Raw genomic sequence first — 17318 nt, 5'->3', positions numbered from 1 at the left:
TAGATTTTTATCATGAAATACACAGAACTTTCTGCAGTATGTTGTGTAAGTTTGGTTGAACCTAGAGAAATCTATTTGTAATTTTGAGTTAGGTAGTCTCAGATTTCTAGAATATAAAAGCACTTGAAGTAGGCTGGCTCCTTCACTCTGTGGGGACCCTCTACTTGCGTAATAGACTGAGAAGTGTTTGCAGGGTGCAGTGTTACCTTACTGTGAATTTATTGTTATGTGTCTTGTGCCTTACTGTTCAGATTTGGGATTCTGTCAGGTTGTTCTAATGACAATTTAAAACTATTTCCTGCCTTTGTGATTGCATAGCAATGGCGGGGGGGGGGGGGGGGGGCAGAATAAGCAACTGCGGGAGGTTGTAACTGTGTTGTTACAACACACATCCACTATTGTAAATTGTTGTACTTTGGAAACAGATGGCTTCACAGAGAGGCTACAGATCAGAATACAGCCTGGTTTGGTATTTGTCACACTGATGGAACAGCAGTAGAAGTAGAAGCTCCCTTTAACCACAGACAGATGTTACAGCACTGATGTAATACATCAATCTGTTTGTTCAGAGTGGGGGGTGGTGGTGGTGTGTGAATGGGGCTGAACTGTGGTTTGGTTTCTTTTCTAAATAGCTAAATATAAACAGGGACCCTTCTACAAGTGCTTAATGGTGACTAATTTAGAGAAACAGTGAGCCAGAGGACCAGGAGAGTTGGATGTCCCTGGCAGCGAAGATGTCTGCCTAACATTTGTATGAATCTGGGAAACGCAGAGCATCTGTATTAGTGAAATAATGACTCATCAAATAGATGCAGTGTTAAGGACTGATATATGCAGGTAAAATGATCTAGAAGATTAAATATTTTCCTGCATTTTTTGACTATTTGTAGTATACCTTGTTGTATTATATGAGTTCCTTTCTTACTCCATAGCCCTTTTTCCTCACCAGTCACCTCTGAGGAAAAGATACTTGTATTTGCTAATTCTAAAAACTTTTTAAATGAATAATGCCACACTATTCTGAATATAAAATTTTACCTTTAAAAGTATTGCACACGTTGTTGTAATTTGCTTGACTTCTTGTGCCCATTTTAAATACATTTGCCATTTTTGTAAGCCATAATAAAGATGCGGGTATCACCTTCCCCGCCCCCCCCCCCCAACACCATCATCCTGTTTACTGTATGGCTTTGACAGGTTTAAAAAAAAAAAAAAAAAAAAAGCCTGTTGCGTTTCCCAGGTGACTACACTCTCCTCTGGAAGTGCCTTCCATTACTCTGAATATCCTCAATTATTTGATGATTTGTCCGAGCATGTCACAAGACCTGTGCAGTTCTGTGCCAGGGTATGCAGGCTAAGTCAAAAAGGAGAGTGGGCATGGCTAAATTGTAGGTAGCTGCCCTAATCTGCTCTCTGGGGAGGGGGATGAAATGAAGACTTAATCAAAACTAATTGGTTCCAGTGGTACTACATTCTGTATTATGTGCTGTCTGATAAGCAAGTGTTGTTAGAACAGATAAAAAAGTATGTATTTAAGAACAGATAAGAAAGAATGTATTTCCTAATTAACGGTTTTGCAGAGCCATCTGGAACCATGAATCACTCTGCAGATAAGACTTGTACATGGTTTCCAAGGTTTCTTTTTAAAGTAGTTTGTCATAATCTGATACTTAAGTAGCTATAATGTTAAATGAAAAATGTATTTAAAATGTATATTGAGACTGCTTTGATGCGCAAAAGCAATTTTTGCCAATACTGGTCTGCAAAACTGTTTTCTCCAGGGTTCTTCCCAACTTCCTTGCTGTGTTACAAATCAGCATATGGCCTAGAGGTCACAACGTTTCAACAGCATTTTATGCAGTACTTTTCATGTGGTGTTCTCAAGACGTTTTATATCATATACATATTTGACAGGAAAATAAATCTAGCACTTCTGTAAGGTTATAACGGGGTGCTGAAAAGGGTGTGTTTGATAGTATGAATTCCATGTTGTTATATGGATCCTTTGATCAGCGTGCTTGGGTTTTTTTATTCACACTTCTGGGAACTGTTTGTGTTCAGGTGGGAATTGCATGACTCTAGGTTTGACACTGGTTTTCCACTTTGCTTTGAAGTGCCAACAGTCTTCTCAAAAGGCATGATATTCTATTTCAGTAATCAAATGTTAGTTTTTGTTACCTGGTGAGAACACAGATACAAAGGGCAAATTGCACGTATAACTGACCTTGAAATACTGTTTTAAACCACTGCATTATAAATCTTGCTTTTTACAGTCTGTCTTATGCAACATTCTCTTTTTTGTGTCCTTTCGAGTGCTTTAGGTTTTTTTTCTTTTTTTGGAAAGATGTTTATTGTCCTATGTGTAGAGGGACTGAGCAATGTAAATCATCACTGCACACTTGGTACCAAGTGTATCTGGAAAGAACATATATACAAGTTGGTATTCTTGCATTGTATACAGTACATCTTAAACACTAATTTGCTTACCTTGTTGTGTATAGACAATGTATGTAATTGAGCAGGTTTTAGTGAAAATTTGCAAAATGTTTGTGGATGGATAGTTTGGAAGTAAGATTAGAGGAAGTGTTTTGGTTTCAGGTTGAAAATACCCAAGCATTTTTGATACAAAACCCTGGACTACTGGTAATTTCCAAGCAGACGCGTTTCTGTTATAGCCTTGCTATGTCATGACTGGCTTTTTTTTGCAGTTCCCATGGCAACAAGGATTTTTGATCTGCAAAGCAGAATACTGTATATGGTTTGAGAGGGTATAAATTTTCTTTATTGCAGAAGAAATTCTGATCTATGAAAGCTGATCAGGCACCCTGCTGTCCCCCCTCCCATCCCTCCCCTTAATAATCTGTGTTTTACCCATAAGATTACACATAAATGTGAATTCCTATTTGACTAGAATACAGTTACCTGTTCTAGTTTTTGACTTGGTATAAGAGGTGGTGGAAAATTTGTAAAGGCTTACTGTAGTGATAGCATGGAAAACGTGTCATCTTCCTGGCGGAGTCTTGACAAACAGGAGGCCATTGTATATGCATATAAATTTGTATGTGTATGTATTTGTGAACGTTGTATATGCATATAAAAGTAATGAGAGTTAAAGTTGCTCAGGATTTGCATTGGCTTCTGCTAATGTTTACTTTGGCTTGGACATGTTTCCAAGATGCATAAAATACTTCTTAATGGACTTAACACATTTTAACGAAAGAATCTCAAAATATCTTACCTGATTCACAAACTAAAATTTGTTAACAGTGGCAATAATCTTGTGTGGTTTTGTGTGTGTGTGTATATTCTTCAGCTTCTCAGATGAATACATGGGTGGTATGGGATGTATCCTGAACGAAATAGTTATGGGAGAAGCCTTGATAGAGTAACTATGCCTAGGGCATGGGTCATTTTTTCTAAATTAGATAGGTTTTCTGTGTTGTTGTTTTTGTTTTTATTTTCGAGCACTCATTCCCCAAAAAGAAGCCACTTCAGATTTGTTGAGTTCCCTCCATACCCCTGCTAGTTTAGTTTGGGTGGGGGTTTGGGGATTTTTGTTTTGTTTTGGTTTGGGTTTTTTGTTTGTTTGTTTTGGTTTTGGGGTGGGTTTTTTTTTTTTTTTTTTGTAACTAGTAAAAAAGGAAATGGGAATGAAGTTGTTACTGAAACAAACAGTATAGGTAAACTAGGCAATTACTATTTCTGTTGTAAAAGCCTCTGAATAGTACATCTAAAGAAGATACCTTCATGACATCTGAAAGGCAATTTAGAGATACGTTAAAAACAACTTTGGAATGTAAAGTCTGCTGCCAGTGGCCTTCATGTGTTTTGGGGTGGGAGAGCCCTGTCTCCCCCTGCCACTATCACCAGACACATATGGTAGGATTATTATGGAATCATGAAAATGAAAAACCACCACATTGATCTCTGCAACTGAAGCTACTCATCCACAGACATGCAGTTCTGCTGGAGAAGTATTGTACAGGAGCAGAGCAACCTAGTATTTAGGTGATAACTTCATTCAAATACCTGTTTGTAAAAGGTTTTTCACTAGTGCTATCACCTGTGTATATGATAGCTGTGACAAAGTTAGTTACATATACATGAGAGAGAAACTGAGTTTATCACCCATACCCAGGCATGAATACCCTGGATGCAGATGAGATTTCTTAAGTAAAGCTAGAAGTTCTGAGATGACTTAATTTTTATTTTTTCTTTCCACTCCCCCCCCCCTCCCCCTGCTGTAGTCTTCCAGGAGAAGGATTGAACAGGGTAGGTGCATGTAGTTTAGACCTCTGTGTCACTGTTCTCATGAAGAACAACTTTCAAGTCAGTTCAGTGCTAATGTTGAAAAAAAGCTTGTAGCCTGCAGTAGTGTATCATTCAGAATGCTGTATGTGATTCTGGAGCATCCTTATGTTTGGGAATTCAAGAAAATCGAGGCATGAAAACTAGAATTTTGAACATGGGTCTGCAAAGATTTACAGCAGCTGATAGCATCTGGCAGTGTATTGTACACCACCTCCTCCCCTGCCTCCCAACGCAACCTCAACCCATTTGTAAGAGCTTGAAGGTTTATTTTGATACTTGTTTTTTCTGTCTTTGCTTGTAATACTAGGCAGTGCAGTTTTTCACTGCATAATTTGTTCAGTGCTCCCTGAGAAATCAAGAGAAAATACAGTTGCTAGCTTGGGCTTTATGCTTGAGGAATGTGTTAGTTTAGGAGAAGGGATCCCTTAAATGCAATTAAAGAATAAGAAGAGTTGTGAGTTGCAATGTCAGATGTTTTCCATTGTATATGGGGAGGATGTGGGGCTGGTGATTCTGCATGAAGCTGGATGAATAGGTCAAACAGCTAGCTTCTGCGTCTCTGTTGAGACGCATTAGGAAGAGTGACAATGCGGTGACATAATCGCTGACCCCAGATTGTTCTCAGCTATAAATCCTCTGGTTGCCGTCTCCACTGTTCCTCAGCGTGTGCTGTTCATGTTTAAGGGCTTTTCAGATCATGTCCATCACCATCTGCTACATAATGGAAACAAAACAAATGTGCTGTGTGTAGAGCCAGCTGACTCCCTGAGTGGAGATGGAGGTTTGCAAAATACATCTCAGTCTCTGAGAACTTGTTTGTCTGGTTGGTCTCATTGACACACTGTGCACTAGTCACTAGGCTGTCGTTATGGATGAAAAATAAAATGAGGTAGTGTGACTCATTTACAGGGACATGCACTTTTTCCGAGCAGGTGAGATACTGCACGCTGTATGTGTGTTCTCGTGCTTGTGTACAAGAAATACTGCACGTCCTAATGTGTCTCTAATTAGAAGAAGGGAAACATAGTCTGTATGTGAAACATCTTGTCAGCATAAACACATTGGTAACATTTGTCCTGCATGGGCAATGAGAAGATAAGCAACGGGGTTTCTTAACTGCAAGTATTCACTAGGTGTCAGTGCATGATCACGCTGAACTAATGTTGTCCCTGAGTAGTTCTTTGATGATTGTGGTACCTCCCTTATGAGCAGGGATTTTAAAGAAAATCCCTACTTTTGTCTCCAGAATGCAGTGTGGATTAAATGTAAGAATAACTAATGATTAAAAGTAATTAATTCAGTCTTGGGTTTAGGAGCAGTCTGATAAAAATGCCGATTAAAAACATCCAACACCTTTTTTGCTTAATAAAGGTAATTTAAAGACTTAGAATAGCCCCTGTGTTGATCATTATCTAGCTTTCTTGTCAATATCTGGTATATTACTGATCAAACAAGAGATACTGCTGGTGATTCTGGGTGTTAATAAAATTCCTTTTAAGATGAGGAAAAATTACAGTTTTCGTAGTGATTCGTTATCTGTAACACAAACACATTAACTTAATTATTTGCAAGAGTATTGTTTTCCTTAAGGGATGTAGAGGATGACGTCTGTAAATGTCAGTCGAAGTGGAGGAAAACCCCATGAATATAGCTAAAATTGCTGGTTTTCTGCAAGAAAATCTTGTTCTCTTGCCTGATCGTTTTACTGGAATGAAATATCTTGTTTGTTAGAATATCTTGTATTAATTGCGTCTCAGTATTAGATATTTTTTTTTATTGTTAAGCAGATTTAAATTCATAATATTTAGCCTAGTTTTAGTGATAGGTGATTAGGAAATGTATCTTTTCTATCTGCAGAGAGTGATCAGCATTCATCTAGAATTTTAAATTGTTGCAAAATTTTTTTTTCTGTCTTGTATGTGAAAGTACTTGGTGAGAACTGTACACTAGTAGGTTAAAATAGCAGAAATAGTTATTCACTTGATAAATGCAAATATTTTAAATGGCTCTCCTGTATCTTCCAGTTTGTACTAAACTTTTCCTATTACATTTTAATCCATAGCACTTAGTGAATGGTAAAAAAATTTACATGTTACCCTTTTATATCTAATCTATTTACAAGTGAGACCTTTATTAGCACTATTCCCTGGCGCTCTAAGGAAAGTGTTAATACTCGTGCTAATAGACAAGAGAGGTTAGTTTGGTTACAAGTACACGTTTTTTGACTCGATGCTTAACAGTATATTGCTGCATACTTGGTATGTAGCAGAAGTACTGATGTGGTTGGCCGATGGCTGACATTCAGTATTTTCCCTATTATTGTAACTGTGTAAGAGGACCATCTTTGGTGCTGTTTTTGTACCACTTAGCTGTTGGACAGTTACTGTCTGATCATCAGACAAAGGCATATTTCTTGCACACTGGCATCCCTCTGGTTACATTGTGCAATGACATTTAAGCGCTACATCTCTCATCATGGGACACAGCTACCTGCCTGGCCAGATTTTAGGACAAATTCTGATCGAACTTGTATAAGAAGGTCCATAAGAGATAAAGTAGGAAGACTGTAGAGATTAAAATAGACCATTGCCTGACATACACCTCTCTCTTTCACTGAATAAAAACACATGCAACAAGTTCTAAATAAAGGAGAGCTTGAGTGACTTCTCATTGCATCTGAGGCTGTCTCTCTGAACGTTGAATGAAAGCCCATTCTCCAGCTTCCGTTGCTCATTAACATCACCAGAATTACTACCTATTCACAATGATGCAAAATAAAGCAGATTCTGTCACTGTCTTAAGAATTGTTCCTAACTAAGGCTTAACAATTTATGTATGAGGAAATGCTGATTTTTGTTTTTAATGACAACTTTGGGATTCTTCCCAGGACCTCTCTTCAGAAGTTGATGTGTCTGAAAAGAGATATCTCTGCCCAGTGACAAAATTTTTATCTTCCCTTGTTTGACATGCCTTGAGAACTTAGTTTAAAGTAATTCCCGGTGCTTGTTTTCTACTGTCCTGCTTTTCATTGCTAACCGTGACATTCTGTTGGTATGGTTCCTTTGAAGTTCATGATTCTGCTAAGCTTTTTCTTGCAGGCCTACTGCTGCACTGAAGGTGATAATTCTTAATGTTTTTCCACCTTTCCTGTCTGAATTAGATGTTTGTAACTAACTGCAGTATAGCTGCTTAGGCTCAGAATATTCGGCTTCACACGTTTGTGTTTTTGGACTTTTTATTATGTTGTAGTACTCTCAGGAGTGAAGATTTCTGAAAGAACTACTAAAGACTGTCAAAAAAGGAAAAATATTTGATACCTGTTTGTTATTCAGATGTACTTGGAAGCTTATTAAATACACATGCATGTATGATCTCTCAAGTCAAGTTTCAAGCATTTTCTCTAAACGCAGGTTCAGTAACTACATCTGTGGGAATCAATTACCATGAGCAGTCCATGTAAACTATGCTTGCTTTTGAATAGGAACTTTGATTGCATGACAGAAGTACAGGTATTAAAGACTGATGATGTAGTTTCTTCATCAATAAGATCCCTTATTCATGGTCCTAAAAGAGAGAGGAGGGGGAAAATATTTCTTACGTGTTCCATGTATGGTCTTTGGTATTTATGGAAGTAATAAAAGATTTAAAATCTCCAGGCAACCTGGGACATGTGGAAGCATTTTTTTTTTTCCTCAGGCATCTGTAGGCATAATTGCCAGCTAGGTCAGAACTGGATTGACTCAAAATCAGCTTAAAGGTTTCTTCAAGTCAGTGCATTAGTAGAGGAAGAAGGAATATAAATAAAAGAAGAAAATCATCTAACCTGCAAAATAAGCAGAAAGAAAAAGAACCCTTATAAATCTTTCAGGTACTTAGCTGTGGTGACTAAGTAAAAATCTCATAAGGTGCCTGTCATAGCAGTGAAAAGTGGTATTCCTCTCTGACCTAGCTGCCAGTCTGTGTTCTTTCCAAAAGGGGTGGTACCTCATTTTTTCTTACTGTGCTGTGCCAGCATTATGTTCCTCACTGGAGCAGATATGGCTGAAAACCAAAAAATTTTTTTTACAGCTAATAAAAACTGGGATAGTAAATTTGTTCAGGTTTGCTTAATTTTGCCTTTCAGTCATGAAGTCTAGGTTATGGTTCAAAAGAAACTTGTTTTTAAAGTCTGATGTTTTAGGCTTCTGTACTGTTACTTAGTTCTGAGAAGTCGATTCCTGATTTTGGGAAGAACTTAGCTGACTTAGTTGTTGGTATGTAAATAAGCAAAATTGGAAATAATTTCCATGCTAGAAAGCTGCTTTATAAGATAGTCACAGATGAATTAATGGAAATCCATGTATACTCTTTTGCAGAAGTTCTTGCTTACCTTTTCTTTCTTTTGTGTCATTTATTATACCACTTGATTTCACTGAAGGCAGATGACTGTACTCTTGAACTGATTGAAGGAGTATAAATGGATGTTGGTAAGTGGGTGGGAGTCTGAGAAAGTTGAAATTTATGTAACTTGCATTTCGAAGAGGTGAAAATTAGTCTGCCTTGAATATGGTTCTCAATTTTGCCCTGAGATTTGTTCCAACCTGGCACTATTTCATGGAGGTTTCTGGTTGGGGTTTGGGGGGGGGGGAGGGGGGAGTTGTTTGCGTGTGTTTTTTGGGGTTTTGGGGTTTTTTTGTTTGTTTGTTTTTGTTTTTTTAATCACAAGCTCTATGTTTATTTTTTTTAAGAGGAGAGGAGAATTTGTTTTGATTTTGCTTGCTTTTGTTTATCAGGGGTAAAAAACCCTATTATAACAGAGGTGCTGCAGTATTGCTTCTCTTAAGGAACTAACGCACTCTGCTTTTGGCCTTCAGCTGCACAAGCAGTGTAGTCTTCCCCCCCATCTTAGAATAGTTTTTACAGCTCCTTGATAGATAATTCCTTCTAAAGTAAAATGTATTGTATTGAAGTGTCCGATCCACTGATAAGTGTGGTCATTTTCTAGCATCCTCATGTGCCATATAAGAAGGGCTTGGTTTGTTACTGTTCTGAACTAGAACAAACACTGTTCAGCATAGCTGCTTCAGAGATGGCAGAGTCTTCGAGGTTCTGTTAAAGAGTAAAAATGTATGAATGCTGTGGTAAAGTAATCCTATTCTTTCCTGAAGCAGTTTTGATTTTCAAACTATAGGGTGATGCATTTTCACTGTGCATTGCCCATAATTATCCAGCTTCTCCAACCCCAACAGTCACCCCTTCAGGCTTCATTAAATGCAGTCAGTAGGGCATTGAAGCCAATATAGCTTGTTGTATGGCTTCAGCATTTTAATACGTTGCTATTTCTGACTGCGGAGTTTGTTTTTTTTCAGAGACCCATGGAAACTGTTTCACGCATGCCCTATTTGATAGCTTCTCACTATTTAAACCTCAGAATACTGGAATCCTACGTGTCTTCAGAGATTTCTAAGGCTAGTAGATGATGGCATCTGTCCACCATTTGTGAGAAAGCAATCTCAACTCTCCATTTGTTTTCAGACATAAATCATAAGTAATTTCCTTGTAATGGCAGCAGCTTCAAATTAAGGAAACCTTGGCCTGGATTTCATAATCAAACATCAGTGGATTCTAGTTTTTTTGACCACACAGGATTTTTCCAGGCAGCACCCCTGAGTGTGTACCAGTAAGTCATACATAGTTCATTTGTCACTTTCTTCTTTTTACTCCATCGGTGTTTACTCTGCTTGGGGACCATGCTGGTACATTTCTTAATGACACTGGATGCTGAGTTGCTGCATGCAATTGGCAGTGGCTGGGAAATTCAGATAGTTTTGTTGCTGCTTACATGCTTGGTCCCTCTCTCTTCAAGGATCTTTCCACAGACTTGTAGGATGCTGAGAAACAAGGTGTTAGGATGTCTCTCTCAGTTCAGGAGATCTAGTAGATCTAATGTGTGGAACATGACATACCTTCCTAGGATCTTCCTAGTGGAATAGTGAGTAAGATCACTATTTCTAGACCACATGTGAGAAATTCGTTCTGACGTCCTAGTAACAATCTTACAGGAGAGCGATTATGCTGTAGGAGGTCTGACCTCTTCCAGCATTAATAGGTGAGGTGATAGCTCTTTTGCTCCTGAGCTGGACATTAGCTACTATTTTTCTTCAGCAAATGCCTGACCCTGCAGTCAGTAGCCTGGTGAACAAACTGGTAGCAGTCTTAGATGTCTGTCTGTAGCTTTCTCTAAATATCAAGTTCTATCTATGTCTTCATTAAGCAGTATGTTAGAGCTGATCTCACACTTGACAGACCTACAGTAACTGATTTCTAATGAAGGACTATGTGATCGACTATCACAAAGTTACATAACCTGAGGATAGCAGCTGGGAGTCATGCACTGTATGAGTGCCTGTGTGGAGTATCAAGTGGAGATCAAGAGAGATGTTACTCCAGAGTTCTTTGAGATATGTAAATCTACAAGTACCTTTTGCCCTGGCCATCGTTTCCCTTTCCTTCTCCTACTAGCGAAGACTTGCATTTCAGAAGAAACTAAAATGGTGCAGAAGGTGCTACTCAGTATCCTAAACATGACAGTGGGTGGGAAATGAGCACATCCTATACTAGACTGCAGAAAGAAAAAGTGATCTAGTCTTGAAGTGAATGTACATGTGAACCATAGGGGACTACAGTTACTGATGAGCTCTCATCCCCATCTCACTATATACCTTTTTGTTTGTTTGTTTTTAAATGTGAAATAAAGGCCACTAACAGAAAACTGGATGCAGAACTTAACAAATCAAGGATCTTCTTTGATATCGAACACAGTTGCAAACAGTTTTTAGTGTTGATATAGCTTTAAAGAATTTTAACTCCTCTGTCTTTACGTAGAATCCTGTATGATTCTAGGAAGGAAACTGGTATGTGCACTGAAGAAGGAAGTATGGACCAGATACTGCATAGAATAAAGGAAAATAATCTGATAAAATAGCACAGCTGCAAATATTTTTTGTATTGGAAAAAAAAAAGCATAAGGTGTAAAGAGAAAGGTAGCTGGATAGAGTCTACCAAGAGAGGGGAGTTGGAACAATTAGTTCTGCTGAAGGAAGAGGCTGAAAGCAGATATTGTGGGAAGGATCATGTTTAGTTTTAGCAGTGTATGTTATAAAATAAGAGATTTGTTTGAGGTTCTAATTATTTACTAGGGTGTGTCAGTTCATCTTTACACTCACGGTTGTCTAAAGTGTTAGGATAAACACAGGTTTTATTTGTTTTTTCCAGCATCGCTGAGTGTGGAAGTGTGTATGGTTTAATCATCATCATAAATAACTTGTACTATATGAATGTCATTTTGGTTGTCTCCCATGGGTCTGTGCAGCACCTTTCAACTTTGTGTTCACCATAGTTTATGATTAACTCGAGTGGGAAGTAAAAATCTTGACTGGTAAGCCTGGATGTTACAGAGAACTGTGAGCTGCAAGTGAAGCCTGAACCAGGATCCATGAACAGTTTTGTAATGAACCAAATCAAGTCAGGAGCTGCCTTCAGCCCTCATGGCATAGCTATATAGATTTAGTCAAAGGACGCAGGCAGCCTTGTAGTTTCTGATTTCAGCGTGCTTACATTCTTTTAATTTACTCGGTCAGTACCATTATATGGTAAGGCAGAGTGGATTACTGAGGTGTCATTTTCTCTGAATTTTTTCTTGGAAGCTTTTTTCAGGGAGGAGGTGATCCTGTAGCATATTATCCTTTCATAAAGGGGTTGCCAAAAGAAGCTTCATTTCTTGTAGAGTCAGAGAAAATGGAAGCAAATATTTTAGTAGTAACAGACATAATGAAGGAAAGGAGAAGTGAAAAAAGTCGTCGAAGGAATCTGCTTCCTGATGAAGCCTTCCTTTCGTTCAATGTAATTGCTCTGGAGAAAAAAATTAAAATGTATGTTGTAAGGAGTATTAAGTATAGAGAAGTTTAAAAAAAAACCCAACAAAAAAAAGCTGGACTAGCCAAAAGAATACAAGCACACCCACTATCACCTGAGTCACAGCAGGGTTGAGGTCCAAACCTGGATTCAGAAGGACCCAGTTTCCCTTTCTCCATCTCTGTGTGTATGTGATGAATTAGTCCAATAATAGCGCTTTGGAGCCGGAAAGCATTGTTAAGGCTTCGCAGGTGCTGGCACTGGAAAGGGACAGCCGGGTTCAGGCGCCGTGCCGGGGAGCGGCTGGCGGCGCAGGCGGCTCGGAAAGGGCAGGTGAGCCAGAAGCTGAAGGCGGCCCGACAGGACGGAGCGGGTCAGGCCGCGGGATGACCGCCAGGCCCAGCCAGGAGCCCGGCGGTCTGGTTCGGTCTGGTCTGCAGCCGAGAGGCAGGTCTGAGATCAGCCTGAGGCAGGCGGGCAGGTAGGTCTGCCGTCAGCCTCTCGGGGTCTGGGTCAGGCGGGTGCCTGGGCAGGTGCAGGCATAGCTGCAGCAGAGCGGTAGCCCAGCTCGGGCAGGGGCCGAGGGCAAGAGGCTGAATTTAAAAGCGGTGTCGTGGCGAAGGGCGGGCAGGCCCACCGCCGGGCTGTGGCTCCCTTGCTCTTTGAAGGCCACCAGCTGTGCTGTCTGGAAGTTGGCCTTGTGCCCAGGCAGCCAAACCCCCACCGCTCACAGGGCAATGTCCTCAGCCTCTTGACCTACTAGCAGAAGTGAATTTCATATATTTAAAATGCATTTACCAAGTAAATGACTTATTTTTTGATGTGCGAATTTCACAAGGACCGTCTGGTGTTACGTAGAATTCTGAAGAAACTGGCAAGCCTAGGTTATGGAGACTGCACAGACACCACTCTGCTGGGGAGGCTTGCGTGTGCACCGCTTGGAAAGTGCGGGGGAAACATCAGCGTACTTAATAATTTTTTGTAGCAAGGCTATTTGTGTTTTATTTTGGAAACACTGTCTGTATTAGTGTTGCTTCATTTGGGGACTATTTTAGAGGTGTTGGATTTTTTTGTTGTTAATAACCTCCTTTTTTCATAGTAGATTTTGCAGGGCGTTCTGATTTACTTGTTTGTACTGTCCATTTCTCTGTGATTAGTTACTCTAATAGTGCTTCAGGGCTGGAACAGTGCTGCACCTTGCATCTGTATTGAAAAGATTTTTATTAAATGCAGGTATGGCACTAAATTCTGTATGTCTGTGCATTTCCCTCAGCAGGCAGGCTGGTTGAGAGGTGAAGCCTTGGTGCTCAACTCCAAATTTCTTTCTGCAGATAAAAAAGAAAAAACAAAGTTGAAGATGTTTTCCAGGCAGTCGCTTATCACGGCAAAATGTCGGTTGAGTTTTTCCTTGGTGCTCCCCACAGTTCCTTCCCACTAAAGAAAATTGTATGGATTGTCTGGATTTGAAACCTAATAGTAATTTTAGTTTTTTAATACTTGCAGGAATGGATTCCCATTTTTCTAGGCATCTAGGAAGAAGTTTAATATAAAACTGAAGTAATTTGGTTAAAAAGACACCTACTTGTTAAGACAGAATCTGAATGTTATGCATGGGATCCACTGGCAGTTTGTTATAAGACTGACAGCTAATTTTTTTCAGAAGTTAAAATAGCTATTACTTTATAGTGAAAGTACGCTAATTGGTATAGTCTTGCTGTGGTTAAAGATCAATAATTCAGTGAAGAGGATAGATGCTCTTATTTAAAGGAATTCACAGTTCATTTTATTGGAAAGCCATAGCTGAAGATCAAAATTTGTAAACATAAAGGTATTTGTCAGCTTCTGCTGCTTAACATTTTCCTTTCAAGGGGAAATCCTGGAGTACAAATGCTTTGATGTGGCGGTAAACATTATCTTAGCCAAGACTGAAGACTCATTCTTGATTTTGATTTTAATTTTAATTAAACTGTCATAGAATGAATCTGATGCTGTTGTCTTCAGCTGATCTGATACCTGATTTATATGCATATATAGAAAATAAAAATCACCTGATCTTGGAAAACATTTTTTTTTCCAACTAGATTTAAGAGGCTACAAGCAAACTTAAGATATTTGAGGCACAGGAATTGAAAATTGTTCACCCAGTCATTTTTTTGCATTTGAGTTCTTATTTAGGTAGAAAGTTTTGAGTGGACAAAGTTCACAAAGCACATTGGATTTTGGCAACTGTATTATAAATACAGCAAAAATAAATGCACATGCACCGATTATACAGGTAGAGCTTTATATAGGTAGAACTTCAAGAAAAAGTATCTAGTAATTACTCTCTTTCAGGTATTTTATAAATACTGCCTCAAACAGAAGGAAAATGTTTGGTAGGAAATTACTGGCATCCATCTCTAAAGTACTCTAATTTGCATTGAGATTTCAGATTCTTGCTTTGTATAAAAGCACCTCTGTTATTTTGATAATCAGAAAATTTCCTAAATACACAGCAGCACTCTTCACTGAAGATCTGGATGGCTGAGTCGGTCTCAAAGAATGTATACAGGCAGTAACTGTGTTCCTACAGCTGTTTGCTTGTTTTTTTCCTTACAAAAAGGAGCTGAAAGGGAGAATTGCTATTCACTACTGGAGCTGAAGGTTATTCATAGAGAGACATTTTTTTCTGTCTTTAAATTTTGTCATTACCTTCCAGTACAGAGTGTCCTCACTGATTACAAAGTAGCTCATTAAAGCTGTTTTTGAGATGTGCTTTTTTGTTTTGTTTTCTTGCTGTTTTACCATTTTGCTAGCATGCAGATGGGGGTGGGGAGTGGGAAATAAGGGAGAGAGCATGTTCCAGAGGATGCCAGGATGACTTCAGTTATTGGATGACTGCTGTCTGATGGATGGAAAAAGGAGGAGTAAACCTTTCAGTCTGTGCTGACGGAGCTGAAACACAGAAACCCGATTCACAGGTAAGGGTGAAAAAAATTCCTGTTCTGAATAGCTATTCTGGATCCGTGCCACAACCTTTCTTGGGTATAAAAATGCATGTGCAAGAATCTTGTTTGTTCCTCATTAATGACTTTGAAGCAGCTTTTCAGGTTGTTATTTCTCCTGTCTAGGAGGTTTCAACCGATGTGAGATCCATAGATAGTGAAATCATAGGTGTGCTATCTGATGCTGACAACTTTCTCATGTGACAGTATAGGCATTGCATCTCATTGATGCTGAAGTGTTCAGTAAGCTGTAGGAAGAGAGGTCTTTTGTGTGATGGAAATACTCGCTGTTGAAAATACAGTGTATGCTACCAGCAGGAAAATAGTGCTTGAAGATCTAGAAATGTTTTCTTTGAGTTTGTATAGGAAAAGGGCTTACAAATGAACTGCTGCTAAAACTGTATGTGTTCTATTTAGTGTTGAACATAGAGTAAGAATGGCTCCTCAGAGCAACTCTTAAAGTTCTTGTGAATTTTTGATTATTTTTAGGTTTGGAATGAATGTGGTTTATAATTCAGTCATAAAATTATCTTTGGCATAAAGAAAAAACATGATGCATATAATTATGTGTACAAGACAGAAAAATCTTGTAGTACCTATAGCAGTTACATATCAGTTTTAAGAAACTGTTGAAATAGCTTGTGTGAAACCTGTTCTGCTGAGTTTGTGTTATCAGCAGCTGTTAGTTCACAGACACTGGAGATGATAAGTGGCAAATAACTTACTTTATACAGAAAATAGATTTGGTTATCAAGCCACATTATTTGAGGATATAGGACTACAGGCAGAAGACCTGGCCCCACTGAAGGAATTGGAGACTTTGATATTGGCCTCACTGGGGCAAGGATTTCAACGTGTCAGCTCTCCATTGACTTATTTCTACATCTTATGTGTAGGAAATAGTTGTTATGCTACAGGACCCCTTTTTTTTGGTTTGAAGCAGAAATCTTCATGGAAATAAATGAAATGTGATTATCACTGGTTTGAGAGTATATAGTCATAAAATACATTTATAAAGCTAAAATGCTGGAATTTAGTTTTAATAGATTTCAGAGATTAAAATCACTAAATGTGTGTATCCATTTTTGTTTTATTTACTGGGTGAATTCTCTTAGAGCAGACCCAAAATTATTAAAAAGTGATTTTATTAAAGAAAAACTGGACAAAGTCAATTAGAACTCTTACTGCGTACTAAGGAGGACTGGAAGAAGCTTTGTCCTCTGTCCACTTATTTATACACCTTACCAGCTGCAATCATCTGGAGTGGTGTCCTTTTTTCCTAGCTGTTACCTCAGAGAATGGAGCCTGATATGTTTGCTAAACAAACAATCAATCAATTAAAAAACAAAAAACCCCACCAAACCCCCAAACTTACAGCAAATGTCAGCAATTCACAAAATTATTCTAAAAGACTGAACTGTATTTTTTTTTTTTAATACTGGAATGTGAACACTGGTAAATAATACTGACTGAAAAATAGATGAGTTGCATCCTGACACTTATTATTTGTTGGGAATGGATATGTATCTGAAAGCATAAGCACAACTGTTAAATTACAATCTCAAATCTACATATTCCAATCACTTTTCCTCCCTCAAATGAGAAATCTGGCTCAGAGCAGCTCCAGTAACAGAGAGGAGTTGATGAAAACAGAGATCTAGTTCCACATGTATTTAAATTATTCCGTCTCCTTGGAAACGCTGCTGCTGCAGATGGATTTGGCTTTTGGTGGCTAAAAATATCTACCACTTAATAATGACAGCATGAAAGATACTGAATAGAACTACTGTGTTGTCACTAGTTTTAAAGTTCCCTAATGATTCAGGTATTCTACGTGAACTACAGATTTGCATTTTCTGTCCAGTATCCCCTATCAGCTGCTGCCAGCACTCACCAGCTCAGTGGAAATGAGATAAGCTCATTAGCCTTGGTTAGAGGCCTACTGAGTGTGTGGGTGGGAGGTAGGCTAGACGAAGAGTTTGAAAGCACGTTGGGGGAAAAAAAAGTTCATGGTGGTGGTGTGGGTATGTGTTCTGTAATATTTGAGGATACAGGCTTATTCACAGGGAAGTCTATGGTAGGAAGAGTATGCTTGAGCCCTGCCTTTGTAAGTTAACAATTTGTAAATAA

This window comes from Accipiter gentilis, chromosome 1, assembly GCF_929443795.1.
Source record: "Accipiter gentilis chromosome 1, bAccGen1.1, whole genome shotgun sequence".
Classification (NCBI taxonomy): domain Eukaryota; kingdom Metazoa; phylum Chordata; class Aves; order Accipitriformes; family Accipitridae; genus Astur; species Astur gentilis.
Note: the sequence above shows the minus strand (reverse complement) of the source record.